The sequence below is a fragment of the Ictalurus punctatus genome, chromosome 18, assembly GCF_001660625.3.
Source record: "Ictalurus punctatus breed USDA103 chromosome 18, Coco_2.0, whole genome shotgun sequence".
In the NCBI taxonomy this organism is placed as follows: Eukaryota; Metazoa; Chordata; class Actinopteri; order Siluriformes; family Ictaluridae; genus Ictalurus; species Ictalurus punctatus.
Window position 1 is genome coordinate 2,645,001 of NC_030433.2, and position 12,820 is coordinate 2,657,820.

The 12,820-nt window shown below is 41.9% G+C and overlaps 1 protein-coding gene across 14 annotated transcripts in view; it reads left to right on the forward strand.

Moving 5' to 3' along the window:
• The window catches only part of LOC108279184 (transcription factor 4), a 165,784-nt gene that overhangs the window by 65,189 nt on the left and 87,775 nt on the right, over positions 1–12,820 (forward strand). The window lies entirely within an intron of this gene.

Here is a 12,820-nt window from a genome sequence, read left to right on the forward strand (position 1 = left end):
GTGTGGATGGTGTGTGTGTGTGTGTGTGTGTCTGTGTGCCAGATTGGCACTGGCATGCTGTTGAAGGAGGGGGTTGGGGTACATTTGCCCTTAATATTCTCATGCCACACACAGACACACAAAGCTGCATAAACAAACTTGACGGACACATTATTATTGTTGCTACGTAATGTTTCCAATGCTTATTAGTTATAGAATATTACACTCTCTAACAACAAAATCTAACTCATTCATTCATTCATTCATTCATTCATTCATTTCTCTATTCATACATCTCTTCATTCATCTCTTCATTCCTTCATCTCTTCATTCCTTCATTTATCTCTTCATTCATCTCTTCATTCCTTCATCTCTTCATTCATTCATCTCTTCCTTCATTCATCTTTTCATTCGTCTATTCATACCTCTATTCATTCATTCATCTCTTCATTCTTTCATCTCTTCATTCATTCATTAATTTATTCATTTGTTCATCTACTCTTCATTATTCATCTACATATTATTCATCTATTCATCTATGCATTCACTTATTCATTCACCTATTCACCTATTCACCTATTCATTTATTCATTTATTCATTGTTCCTGGCTTGAGTTTCGGGACCATTGGACCCGAGGCAGGGACACACCCTGGATGGGACACAGCACGTACAATCACACACTCATACACACCGGAGCGATGTAAATCCAGCGTGTTCTGGGGAGGTCAGGTCGGAGGAAACCAGAGAACCCGGAGGAAACCCACACAGACACAGAGAGAACCTGTTCAGGATGCAGTGAGGGCCCATGCAGTGAGGGCCCATGCAGTGAGGGCCCCTCGAGCTGCTCCACTGTCAACAAGGCAGTTATGTACAACTTATTCCACAGAGGAGCATTTTCACTCTGACGCTAAATTAAAGGGACGAAAATGACGGCGTTCGATTAAGCATGGGGTTTGTTTTTTTTTCTTTTTTCGTCAGTGTCGTAATTGAAAAGTTGTATTTCAGTGCTATATTATGGGACGGGAAACAAAAGAGGAAAGACAAGAGAGTGAGTGCGTGTGTGTGTGTGTGTGTGGGGGGGGGGGGGGGGGGGGGGGGGGGGGGTTGCAAGTGTTCATGCCCCTTCTGCAATTTGGCACAGAAAACCCTCTCTTGCTGCTCTGGCTTTGTATCCCGATAAATGCGGGTGCATGGATTTGTGACAGTTTTGTACGTTGCATGTGTATGTGTGCGGTTATTTGTGAGTGTGTCTGCTGTGTATGCTATTGTTTTGTATCGTGTGTGTGTGTGTGTGTGTGAGAGAGAGCGAGAGAGAGAATATCTGCAATGTAATACATTATGTGTTAAGTTGATATAAGCGTGTATACATGAATTTGTGGATGTTTGTGCACGTTTTGTATACCACCGTGCTCGTGTGTGTGTGTGTGTGTGTGTGTGTGTGTGATAGAAGTCTCAGCTCTGCTCTGATTTGCCAGCTTCCTGCTCCAGCTCTGTTCTAATGCGAGGCTTTTGAAGTGCGGTTTGGAGTGCAGGGGCATTTAACACCAGCCGTGCCAACTCTCTGTCTCTGAGCAGCACGTACGCTTACCCCCGGGGTAACGGGGTGGGGGGCAAAAACACAGAGAGGCAGTAAAGAGGGAAGCAAGAAGCAGGCTTTAGGGCTCAGTGTGTTAGATGCTAAGAAACACTTCATATGTGTTTTAAACCCTTCTCAAACCAGGAGGATACAAGATTAGTATGGGGTTTTTTTTTTTTTTCTTCCCCTGATTCTCTTATTCTCTGTGTGTGTGTGTGTGTGTGTGTGCCCAAAAGCGAGGACTAGTGTGCAGGCAGGAGTTAATTAACACACAGCCCTAAAGGATAAACGCTTCATATTTGTATTGAACTCTGTTGTTTTGCATTTGTTTAATTATTTCGTTGGCAGTGAAGGTTCAGTGGCCTGACACAGACTAGTTTGTGTTTACTCTTGCTTTATTTAACTCTGCTCTGTGTGTGTGTGTGTGTGTGTAGCGTAGTGTAGTGTAGTGTAAGCTTTTAAGTGTTCAGAGCACTTTGTTAGCGGTGTCCATGCCGATGCTCTGATCCAGTACAGAGCCTTGGCCTAAATGCTATACCGGTATATAGGGCTGCACGATCATGGTCCAAATGATCATCAGGATTATTTTGATCAATATTGCGATGACGATTATTTATCACGATCATTCGTTGATTTTTAGGAACGACATTTTTATCGCACTTTCACATTTAAATAAACAGACCGCTGCTCTCACCCGCATGTCGTGCCACATTCCTGCGGATGCACTAATCTTTGCATGAGATTAGTCTGGTCCCGAAAGTGCATCATCTCGTAGAAGCAGAATATAAATAAAATCGTACCCAAACTACAGGATGAGTAAAAATAAAAATGCCATCCACCAAATGAAAACATGCATCAAATATGACAATATGCAACCGAATGAAAACAATTCAGGCGAATGCAGAAAAGGCAATGAGAGTGTTTACGGGAGGAGAGACGCAGACAGATCACCCTATAGAGCGGTGACGCAGGGACGATGTCATTTGGTACCGGAACCCGGACGTTAGTTAGAGCCACACCGGTTCCCTCGACAAAAACCCAATAGGATTTTCACATAGACTTTTGGATTATTGCAAAAAATAAAAATCTCTGTGATCAACAAAAGTTTACAACATAGATAATTTTCACAAATGAACGCAACTTTGATGAAGTTTGAAGCCTAAATGCAATCGGCAGAAATGAAACAGCTAACCGTACGCTATGAACGAACTACACCACGGCCGCTCGACTTCAACGTCACCGTCAGCAAACTTCCAAACGTTTCCTACGATACAGATTTACTCCGAGGATGAATCCAGCATACCTGAACCAGTTTATCCGCAAGGCTTTTCCTGTTCGGCGTGATGACGTTTAATGTCCCAGACAACGTCTGTAGTCCCATTTAGCAACATGGGACAGCCGTGTCGTGTGACCGATAGTGGCATGACTTCCCCTCGCGCAAGCGCTGGAGCACGCGGCACGCTCTTATAGTGACATCGACTTTGTTTACTTTCTACATTTGCATTTGTTACGATTTCCGTCCTCTCTCCGCCCCCTGTATTGTCATTGGTTGTCCGCTCGTGTCATCGTTAGTCTCAGCTGTTTTGTGTTCACCCCTAAATACGTTTGTCATTTAAACCCTCACGTGTCATTGTTCGACGCGAAGTATTGCACGAGTTTTCCGTGTACCGAGCTTTTGTTCGCTGTTTCACGTCTCAGAGTTTTGCTCCTGTCCCCGACCTCGTTGTGTGACCGCATGACCTCTTGCTCGTTTTCGACCGCGCTATTGTCTGACGTTTTGGATTCGTGTGCCTCTCTTCAATAAAGCTCTTATCTGCACCTGCATCCGTCCTAAACCCTCATCACGAGTGGGGTTTTACTGGTGTATTTTTATGTCGTAGAATTCTCAGTATTTGCCTCAGACGATCAAAATCGTGGCCCGAATCGTACAGTGTGAACCGGGCTTAAGAGGGAATCCAGAGAGGCACAAGCTCCAGTTCAGCCACCACAGGTGCATTTATTTCCGGCCATTGAAACATCGATCCTGTCGAGAACGGGAAGAAAACCGGCTTACGCCGTACCGAGTTAGCAATGCTCCTGCATCATACCACTGAGTTCTGCTTGAGCTTGGAGTAAACTAGAGCTGTAGCGTTGTAGTTTAAAGATTTTTCCTCAAGCGTCTAATTTTATATGTTCTAGATGATTCTTATTTTTTTAAATCATGCATATTATGTACAAAAATGGCTTATAAGCCTAAGCACACACTTTAAGCACTGTGGACACATCACATTTATGGCATTTTGGCAGACGCCCTTATCCAGAGTGACTTACATTTCTCTAATTTATCCAACTGAGCAGATGAGGGTTAAGGGCCTCGCTCAAGGGCCCAGCAGTGGCGGCTTGGCAGCGCTGGGATTCGAACTCACGACCTTCCGATCAGTAGTCCAGCGCCTTAACCGCTGCGGACACAACACCCAAAGTACAGACGGCTACATAATCCAGTTAATCTACTAACTTTTGTTGGCTAAAAACATTTGGTGTGTGTGATTTTATTCGATATTTTTGTGTGATTTTTATTTATTTATTATTATTATTATTTTTTTTTTAGATTTGGCAACACTGATCGTAGTACATATGTCACGAACACATAGCGCCAACAAGAAATTCAACACAAACAGGACTTTTGTGACACTGGCAACTTTCCAACTGTTATAGAAGCCACAGTCGACCATAAGAAAAAAAACGGAGACGGTTATTCTGAGCACAGCAGTCTTCATTAAATCCAGTTAATAATCCAGTGCAAATGCTTTTCCTTTAATAAACCGAGGGTTCGTTTCAGACTCACTGTGAGTATGTTTTACCATCATCTGCACCTCCTGACATACATACTTTACATCAGGCCCTGAGACTGGATGGGACTGACACTGAAACACTGCATGGCTAGGCCATCGACCAGGATACTTAAGGATACTTAAGCCCAAATTGCTTAATGGCTGACCAAGAGGCTTCCAAGAGACTCCGGTTCGAGCGTGAGATGGTTAATCAGGATATGGAAAGAGAAAACACATCACAGAAATCTTTATTCTTTTATTGTAGGTTATCATCCTGCATAGTCTTCTCGGCAGGGGCGACGGTGACTTAGCGGTCAGCACGTTTACCCTCCGGGGTCGGGGGTTTGAATCCTGCCTCCGCCCTGTGTGTGCGGAGTTTGCATGTCCTCCCCGTGCTTCATGGGTTTCCTCCGGGTACTCCGGTTTCCTCCCCCAGTCCAAAGAGATGCATTTTATGCCGATCGGCATTTCCAGATTGTCCGTAATGTGTGATTGTGCCCTGCGATGGGTTGGCACCCCTTCCAGGGTGTCCCCTGATCCGTGCCCTGGGACAGGCTCCAGGCTCCTCCATGACCCTGTGCAGGATAAGTAGGATGGATGGATGGATGGATGGATATTCTTCTTGGCCCCTGGTCAAAATATTTTCTTTTCTTTTAAAGGATATCATTTAACCCCAAGAGTCCTTTACAAACGTGCAGACGCTCAAAAAATGCCGGCATTACGAAAAGTTCTTTTTGCTCTATTTCCTGCCAAGAGAAAGTCCTTGTTCAGCCGGTGTTTAGTGAATAAAGATTATGATCTGGATTCATACGGTACACAGCGTGCCGGGTTTGAGCTACTTTCTGGCCAGGGTTAGCTCTCTAACTCTCTAATTTCACAAAGGTCGGAAAAGCTCGGGGTCTTGAGCTTTCTGACCCCACACTATCATCACTTCACAGGATGTGAAGGTCACAATGTGTGACAAAGTAATTATTCTGTTTACAAATGTTAAATGTTAATTACGTGCTTGAAAAGGGGGGAATTAGGAAAGATCAAGAAAGAGAGGATCGTGTGTGTGTGTGTGTGTGTGTGTGTGTGAGATGAGAATTCAATTCAATTCTATTGTATTTGTATAGCGCCATCCAGAGGTAGGACATCCGAAACGGATCGGGCAGGTCCGGAGAGCAGAAAGGATCAGGATCTGGCTCTATAAGAGAAAGAAGGCATTAGAGAGGTGGAAGAGAGAAAAGTGAAAGAGAGCTGAGAGATTATGAGGGATAAAAGGGTGTATTGTTTGAATAGTTAAAAGTTCTTCGTTTCCTAATGGGGTTCTAGTAGGAACCCTGTTTACCGTGGTCTCAGTTGTGGGGTTCTACATATAAGTTTTGCCTTAGAAAGACAAGCGAGGAAACCTACAGTATGTATGTGTGTATATGTGTGTTTCATTGCGTAATGTTCTTGTTCGTCACAAAAAAGGAAGTGGGTCAGGTGTGTGTTACACTCATTATCCTGCTCCAGCTGTTCAGCTGCTGTTTTTACCCACAATCCCCTGGTGCCGAGGAGAGGTGTTAGAGCCATTCATTACCATTTCTGACCTTTTCTTTATTAGCACATTCTCTCCCTGATTATCTGTCTTTCCTCGCGCTATCTCTACCTCCGTCACTCAGTGTATTTTGAAACATCTTCTCTTTTTTTCCACTAAGTTTGAGGACAAGTCCCGAGGTTTCAGCACATAAGATGGGACTCAGATAAGACAGGAAGATTTGTCATGTCTGTCTCCCGAATTGAAGAATGGTAGTATAAATGCGCAAACCTAGAATATAAAGGTTCATCAGATGTTCTGTATGGAGCAATATTTTCAAACTTGTGAGCCATTATGTGATGATATCCTACTGGGTCACGGGGAACCTGGAGCCTATCCCGGGGAGCATCGGGCACAAGGCGGGGTACACCCTGGGTGGGATGCCAGTCCGTCGCAGGGCGCAATCACATACACACTCACACACCTATTCATACACTACGGACACTTTGGACACGCCAGTCAGTCTACCGTGCATGTCTTTGGACTCTGGAGGAAACCGGAGTACCCGGAGGAGACCGCTAAGCCACCGTGCGCCCTGCTTAAAATATCAACTATGCATATTCATTGTTTGGGACATTCTGGAGTAACACTAAAACCAAAGCAGCATCATACTTTTTACATACACTTTCAGTACCAATAACTTGGCCATTTTTTTAGGAACACTATACTAATACTTGGTAGGACCCAGTACACAATGTGCTGGAAACATTCCTTTGAGATTCTGGTTCATGTCGACATCATGATCGCATCACATAATTGGTCCCGTTCTACCACGTCCCAAATGTGCTCTGCTGGATGGAGATCTGGTGACTGAGGAGGCCACTGAAGCACACCGAGCTCGTGTCATGCTCACGGAAGCAGTTTTAGACGACTTGTGCTCTGTCATGCTGGGAGTAGCCATTATAAGACGGGTCAGTTGTGGCCATTAAGGGATGCACATGGTCAACAAAAATCCTCAAATACTCAGGCTTTGGATTTCAGTACCAATAACGCCCAATGTGTGCCAAGAATATGTTTCCCACACCATTATACCACCACTACCAGACACGAGGTAGGTTAGGTCCAGGGATTCATCCTCTCGATGCCAAATTTCGAAAGCTACCATATGCAGCAGATATGGAGGTTCTTCAAGCCAGGTGATGTTTTTCCGGTGAGCCTGTCCTGACCGGAGTGGAACCCGACGTGGTCTTCTACCGTCGTAGCTCATCCACCTTAAGCTTTGACATGATGTCTAGTCTGATGAGATGCTTTTCTGCTCACCGCGGTTGTAAAGAGTCGTTATTTTAAGTGTCCGTAGCCGTCCTGTCAGCTTGACCCAGTCTGACCGCTCTTATCAGCAACCCGTTTCCACATGTTTATTGTTTTTCAGGTGTTATTAATAAAGTGTTTCACTAAGATAGTGTTTTAGACGCTTTGTCCGTTAGACCTCTGTGTGTGACTTTTGAGGCGTTTCAGTACTCGAGCACAGAATAAGGTTTTTACGAGATCCGGAGAACGTGTATCGTCGTCGACTGAAGGCAGCAGTGACAGAAACAGATAGAACAACTGCACTAATATCAGGTGTTTGAGTGGTAACGCGTTAAAATAAAAACAGTTCTTTAGCACACAGATTATTCAGTGTTTATTCAGGGTTTATTCAGTGTTTGTTTATGTAACAGTCTCAGTCTTTCTCTCCGTTAAAGACCTGTCTGAGTGTAAATTACCCCGAGTCCTTGTTATCAAATTATGGTCATATTATAATAGTATTACTGTAGAGGAATTCATTCAGTAAATGGCATCTACTCATCAGCGGAGGTAAACAATGCTGTAAGACACACACACACACACACACGCACACACGCACACGCTAAAATGGAAGTCACCATTCAGTGTCACCCACACTCTTGGTGTATCATTTCTCGCAAAAGCTTCTGCATGTGATTATTTTTAGTGCGAACACCCTGCTATTATCTGATTAGGTGGGAGCAGTGATACTGAGATGCTGTCTTGCACTTGTCCCCCTCTCTCTCTCTCTCTCTCTCTCTCTCTCTCCCCCTCTCTTTCTCTCTCTCTCTCCCTCTCCCTCTTTCCCCCCCCCCTCTCCATCTGTGTGTTTTGCATCCTGTATCTCTTTCTCCGTTTGTCTTGCTTGCGTTGTCACCTGTCCCCCCCCCCCCCCCCCCCCCCCCCCCCCCCACACACACACACACACATACAAACACATTTGTAGTCATACTCTCTGTTTCCGTCTTTCATTCTCCCTCTTCCTCTGCAGACATGTGTCTACCCATAAAAACTTTCCTGGCTTTTCTCATTGCATGTGTGTGTGTGTGTGTGTGTGTGTGTGTGTGTGTGTGTGTGTGTGTGTGTGTAAGTGTAAGTGTAAGTGAGTGTGTTATTATATGAATATGATATGATATTCTAAAATCAACATTATATTGTCATATTGCCATTCCTGTATGAATATAAGTACACAAAGAAAAAAGAACACCCACTTGACAAGGGAGAGCGATGAGAGACAGGTTAATTATCGTCTTGTTCAAGCTTCGCGCCGTTACAAATTTAGGCCAAATGTAGCACGCTAATAAAGCTCTCTTGAATCGGCAAATTGAATTGGGACACGCAGAAAGATAAAAGCGAGAGAAAAAAGCATCAAAATCCAAGAAGTGAGGTGAACTGAAAGAGAGATATGGATAAAGACTTGAACTCGAGTCAAAGCCTTTAATTGTAATGCATTTGCAGAGCTGCTCTCCTGCCATATGGTCTAGCATGGAACATTTAACTTGTCAAGCGTAATGGATTGACCTGGAAGCCGAGTTTCGCTCGGAGCGTTCGCGCCTTTTTCCGAGGATGTTCGCACCAAAGTCTTGCTTTCTGTTTCTTTCATCATCTCGTTCGATGCCATGCCGAGACGCATGGCCAGTTCCCCTTAAGACGTCGACCTATCCTTAAAGGATATGTGATACCATATCAGAGAGCAGTATATTAATGGATGTGAACACACACACACACACATACACACACACCAGGCTACAGTTCAAACATGTCTTAAAACAAACACGCCATCTTAACTGGATAATGGCGTCAACGACAAGCGAAGTTACCAAAAGACTGATCCGGGACCGGCGTTTCAAACCATCGGATAAACTTGAAGCATAGCATACCATCACAAGTATGCAGAATACACAACAAACAAAAGGGTTCATTTAGAGACTACTTTACAGAGCGGTGTATCTTAGGAATGTGAATGGGAACTTATCCAGGAACTGTGTAATACATCAGATTTTTCATATTTGCTGGATCTGTGTGCAGTTTGTATTATTATTATTATTATTATCACGACATCTCTGAGAGTCATCGAAATATATCCTCGCGCTCAGTTAGATTAGCGTGACCATACAGAATGATCACTTTGCAGCAGATATGCTTAAAGCGTGTGCAACATCTTCAACGCTAACAGCCCATAAATTCATGGAAGACCAAGTATCAGTGATATATCGTGCCGTTAAATTAATTGAGAATCGAGCGTTCTCGGTTATGTAACGGGTCACAGGGATTTCCTGGTGTTATGAGCGTGCTGACCAATCTCAGATGTGCAGGATGAGTCTGCTCTAGTTGTTGTGATGAATTCAGACCATCTGACAAATGTGCATGCGGAATGAGGTTGTTTTGTTGTTGTTTTTTTTTTTTTTTTTTAAATCACACGGCGCTAATCATGGTTGTCAACAATCTTTAATCATGTCCCATTGAAAAATCAAGTGTTCTCTCATGGGTTTTGTTATATAACGTTAAGAAAATAACAAAATACCGCAACGTAATTACGATTAAAGTTGCATATCATGCAGCCAGTCCGGGAAAGATGGGTAGGTAAGAGTGGCTCACGTTTCATCTAGGGCTACCACTAACAGTTGTTTTAAACCAATTAATCTGCTGATTGTTTTCCCAGCTAATCAATTAGTTGGAATATTTCAAATATTAAAAAATATATATATATTCGCAGGATTACAATCAGCTAATGCTACTTCAGAAGTCTTAAATAGGCTTAAATAATTAACAGGTCATTGAATACATTATAATAAATATAATATTGTTGACATCCGTCACAGCAGGAGAATATTATTCCGAGCTTATGTCAACCAAATGAGACACCTAAACTAATGCAAGGTGATGGTATTCTGTACACTGTTACTGGTTCTGCACACTTTTCTGCAATTATATGTCTTACCTGTATTTAAATCCCTGATTTGTTCAATTCAGACCAGACAGTGGATCCACACATTTTGGGATCTACTTTGTTGTAGATAGAAATGTTCTGAGATCAGTAGTTAACTGTGTGTTATAAGGATAGAACTGTTCTGAGATCAGTAGTTTCATCAGTGTGTTATAAGAATAGAAGCTGTTCTGAGATCAGTAGTTTCATCAGTGTGTTATAAGAATAGAAGCTGTTCTGAGATCAGTAGTTTCATCAGTGTGTTATAAGAATAGAAGCTGTTCTGAGATCAGTAGTTTCATCAGTGTGTTATAAGAATAGAAGCTGTTCTGAGATCAGTAGTTAACTGTGTTATAAGGATAGAACTGTTCTGAGATCAGTAGTTTCATCAGTGTGTTATAAGAATAGAAGCTGTTCTGAGATCAGTAGTTAACTGTGTTATAAGGATAGAACTGTTCAGAGAGCAATAGTTTCATCAGTGTGTTATAAGAATAGAAGCTGTTCTGAGGTCAGCAGTTAACAGTGTGTTATAAGGATAGAAGCTGTTCTGAGATCAGTATTTTCATGAGTGTTATGAGGATAGGAGCTGTTCTGAGATCAGTATTTTCATGTGTGTTATAAGGATAGAAGCTGTTCTGAGGTCAGCAGTTAACAGTGCGTTATAAGGATAGAAGCTGTTCTGAGATCAGTATTTTCATGTGTGTTATGAGGATAGGAGCTGTTCTGAGATCAGTAGTTAACTGTGGATTGGTGGCATGTTGGACGGTGCAGGCTTCCCAGACTCTTCAGCAGCTGCAGCATTGTGTCTCCCCAGCTGTTTCTGACACATCACCTGCTCATACACACACACACACACACACACACACACACACACACTCACACACACACATACATACATACGCACATACACACACAAAGCCATCATGGCATCTCCATAATTATAGCCACTAAGGGGGGCGGAGGTGGGGGTGTGCATCTATTAGGGTCCTTTGGAAAAGGGAACACACACACACACACACATATACACGTGCAAGCACAGTGGGAAAATTCAGTATTTGCACGGTTGGCACTTTTTTTTCTGTGTGGATGAGGTGATGCCTTCATCTTCATAAATTAATATCTTGTTTTCGAATCGACGATATTGGGTTCCGCTTATTATTTTTGTTTAAATAAAGCTCCTTTTCTTTGATTTCTTTTCATTTATTGAAGTGACATAGAACATTTTAAGTGTCCTTGCTCGTGCGATTGAACAATAAACCAAAAAAAAAAATCAATATAGAAGTTACTTTTCATTTCATTTATATCCTTTATATGCCGGTTTTTCATCGTATTTCTGTTTATTTAACTTATTCATTCAAATCCACGCATGAAAACTGTTCAATGTCTTCTGCTGTACAAAAGTCAGTAACAAAAAAAAATATATTTTTGTGGAGTGATTTGAAAGTTGTTAGCTTTCAACACACACACACACACACACACACACACACACACACACACACACACACACACACACAGGGTTTAGAGACAGCGTTGTGCCAAAGCGAAGCTCCTGGCAGCGTTTGAATGGGAAACTATGGGTAGGAGGTGAGAGAAATGCTTTAAATATCAGCCCTTCCTAATGTAGGTGCGTCTATTCTTTACATCGTAAAAAAAAAAAAAAAAATTTTTTTAAACCAAGATTAATCATTAAGAGCTGAATAGACAAAATTTCTAAATAGACCCACGCTCATTTATTTTTTATTATTTTTTTTACAGTCATAGCTGTAGTTGCCACTGATTTGTATTAATACATTGTACATCTGTCAATCTCTTTCACTTAGGTTTTCATCACATACGTATACCTCTGTAACTCCAACAGCTTCACACTGACTCGTGGTGTCCATATGTGATCACACCTACGCGTTTTACGCAAACCGATACATCAACAGAGTATAACACAAACTGATACATCAACAGAATATAACACAAACCGATACATCAACAGAATATAACACAAACTGATACATCAACAGAGTATAACACAAACTGATACATCAACAGAATATAACACAAACTGATACATCAACAGAATATAACACAAACTGATACATCAACAGAATATAACACAAACCGATACATCAACAGAGTATAACACACACTGATACATCAACAGAGTATAACACAAACTGATACATCAACAGAGTATAACACAAACTGATACATCAACAGAATATAACACAAACCGATACATCAACAGAGTATAACACACACTGATACATCAACAGAGTATAACACAAACTGATACATCAACAGAGTATAACACACACCTATACATCAACAGAGTATAACACAAACTGATACATCAACAGAGTATAACACAAACTGATACATCAACAGACTATAACACAAACTGATACATCAACAGAGTATAACACAAACTGATACATCAACAGACTATAACACAAACTGATACATCAACAGAATATAACACAAACTGATACATCAACAGAATATAACACAAACTGATACATCAACAGAGTATAACACAAACCGATACATCAACAGAGTATAACACAAACCGATACATCAACAGAATATAACACACACTGATACATCAACAGAGTATAACACACACTGATACATCAACAGAATATAACACAAACTGATACATCAACAGAATATAACACAAACTGATACATCAACAGAATATAACACAAACTGATAC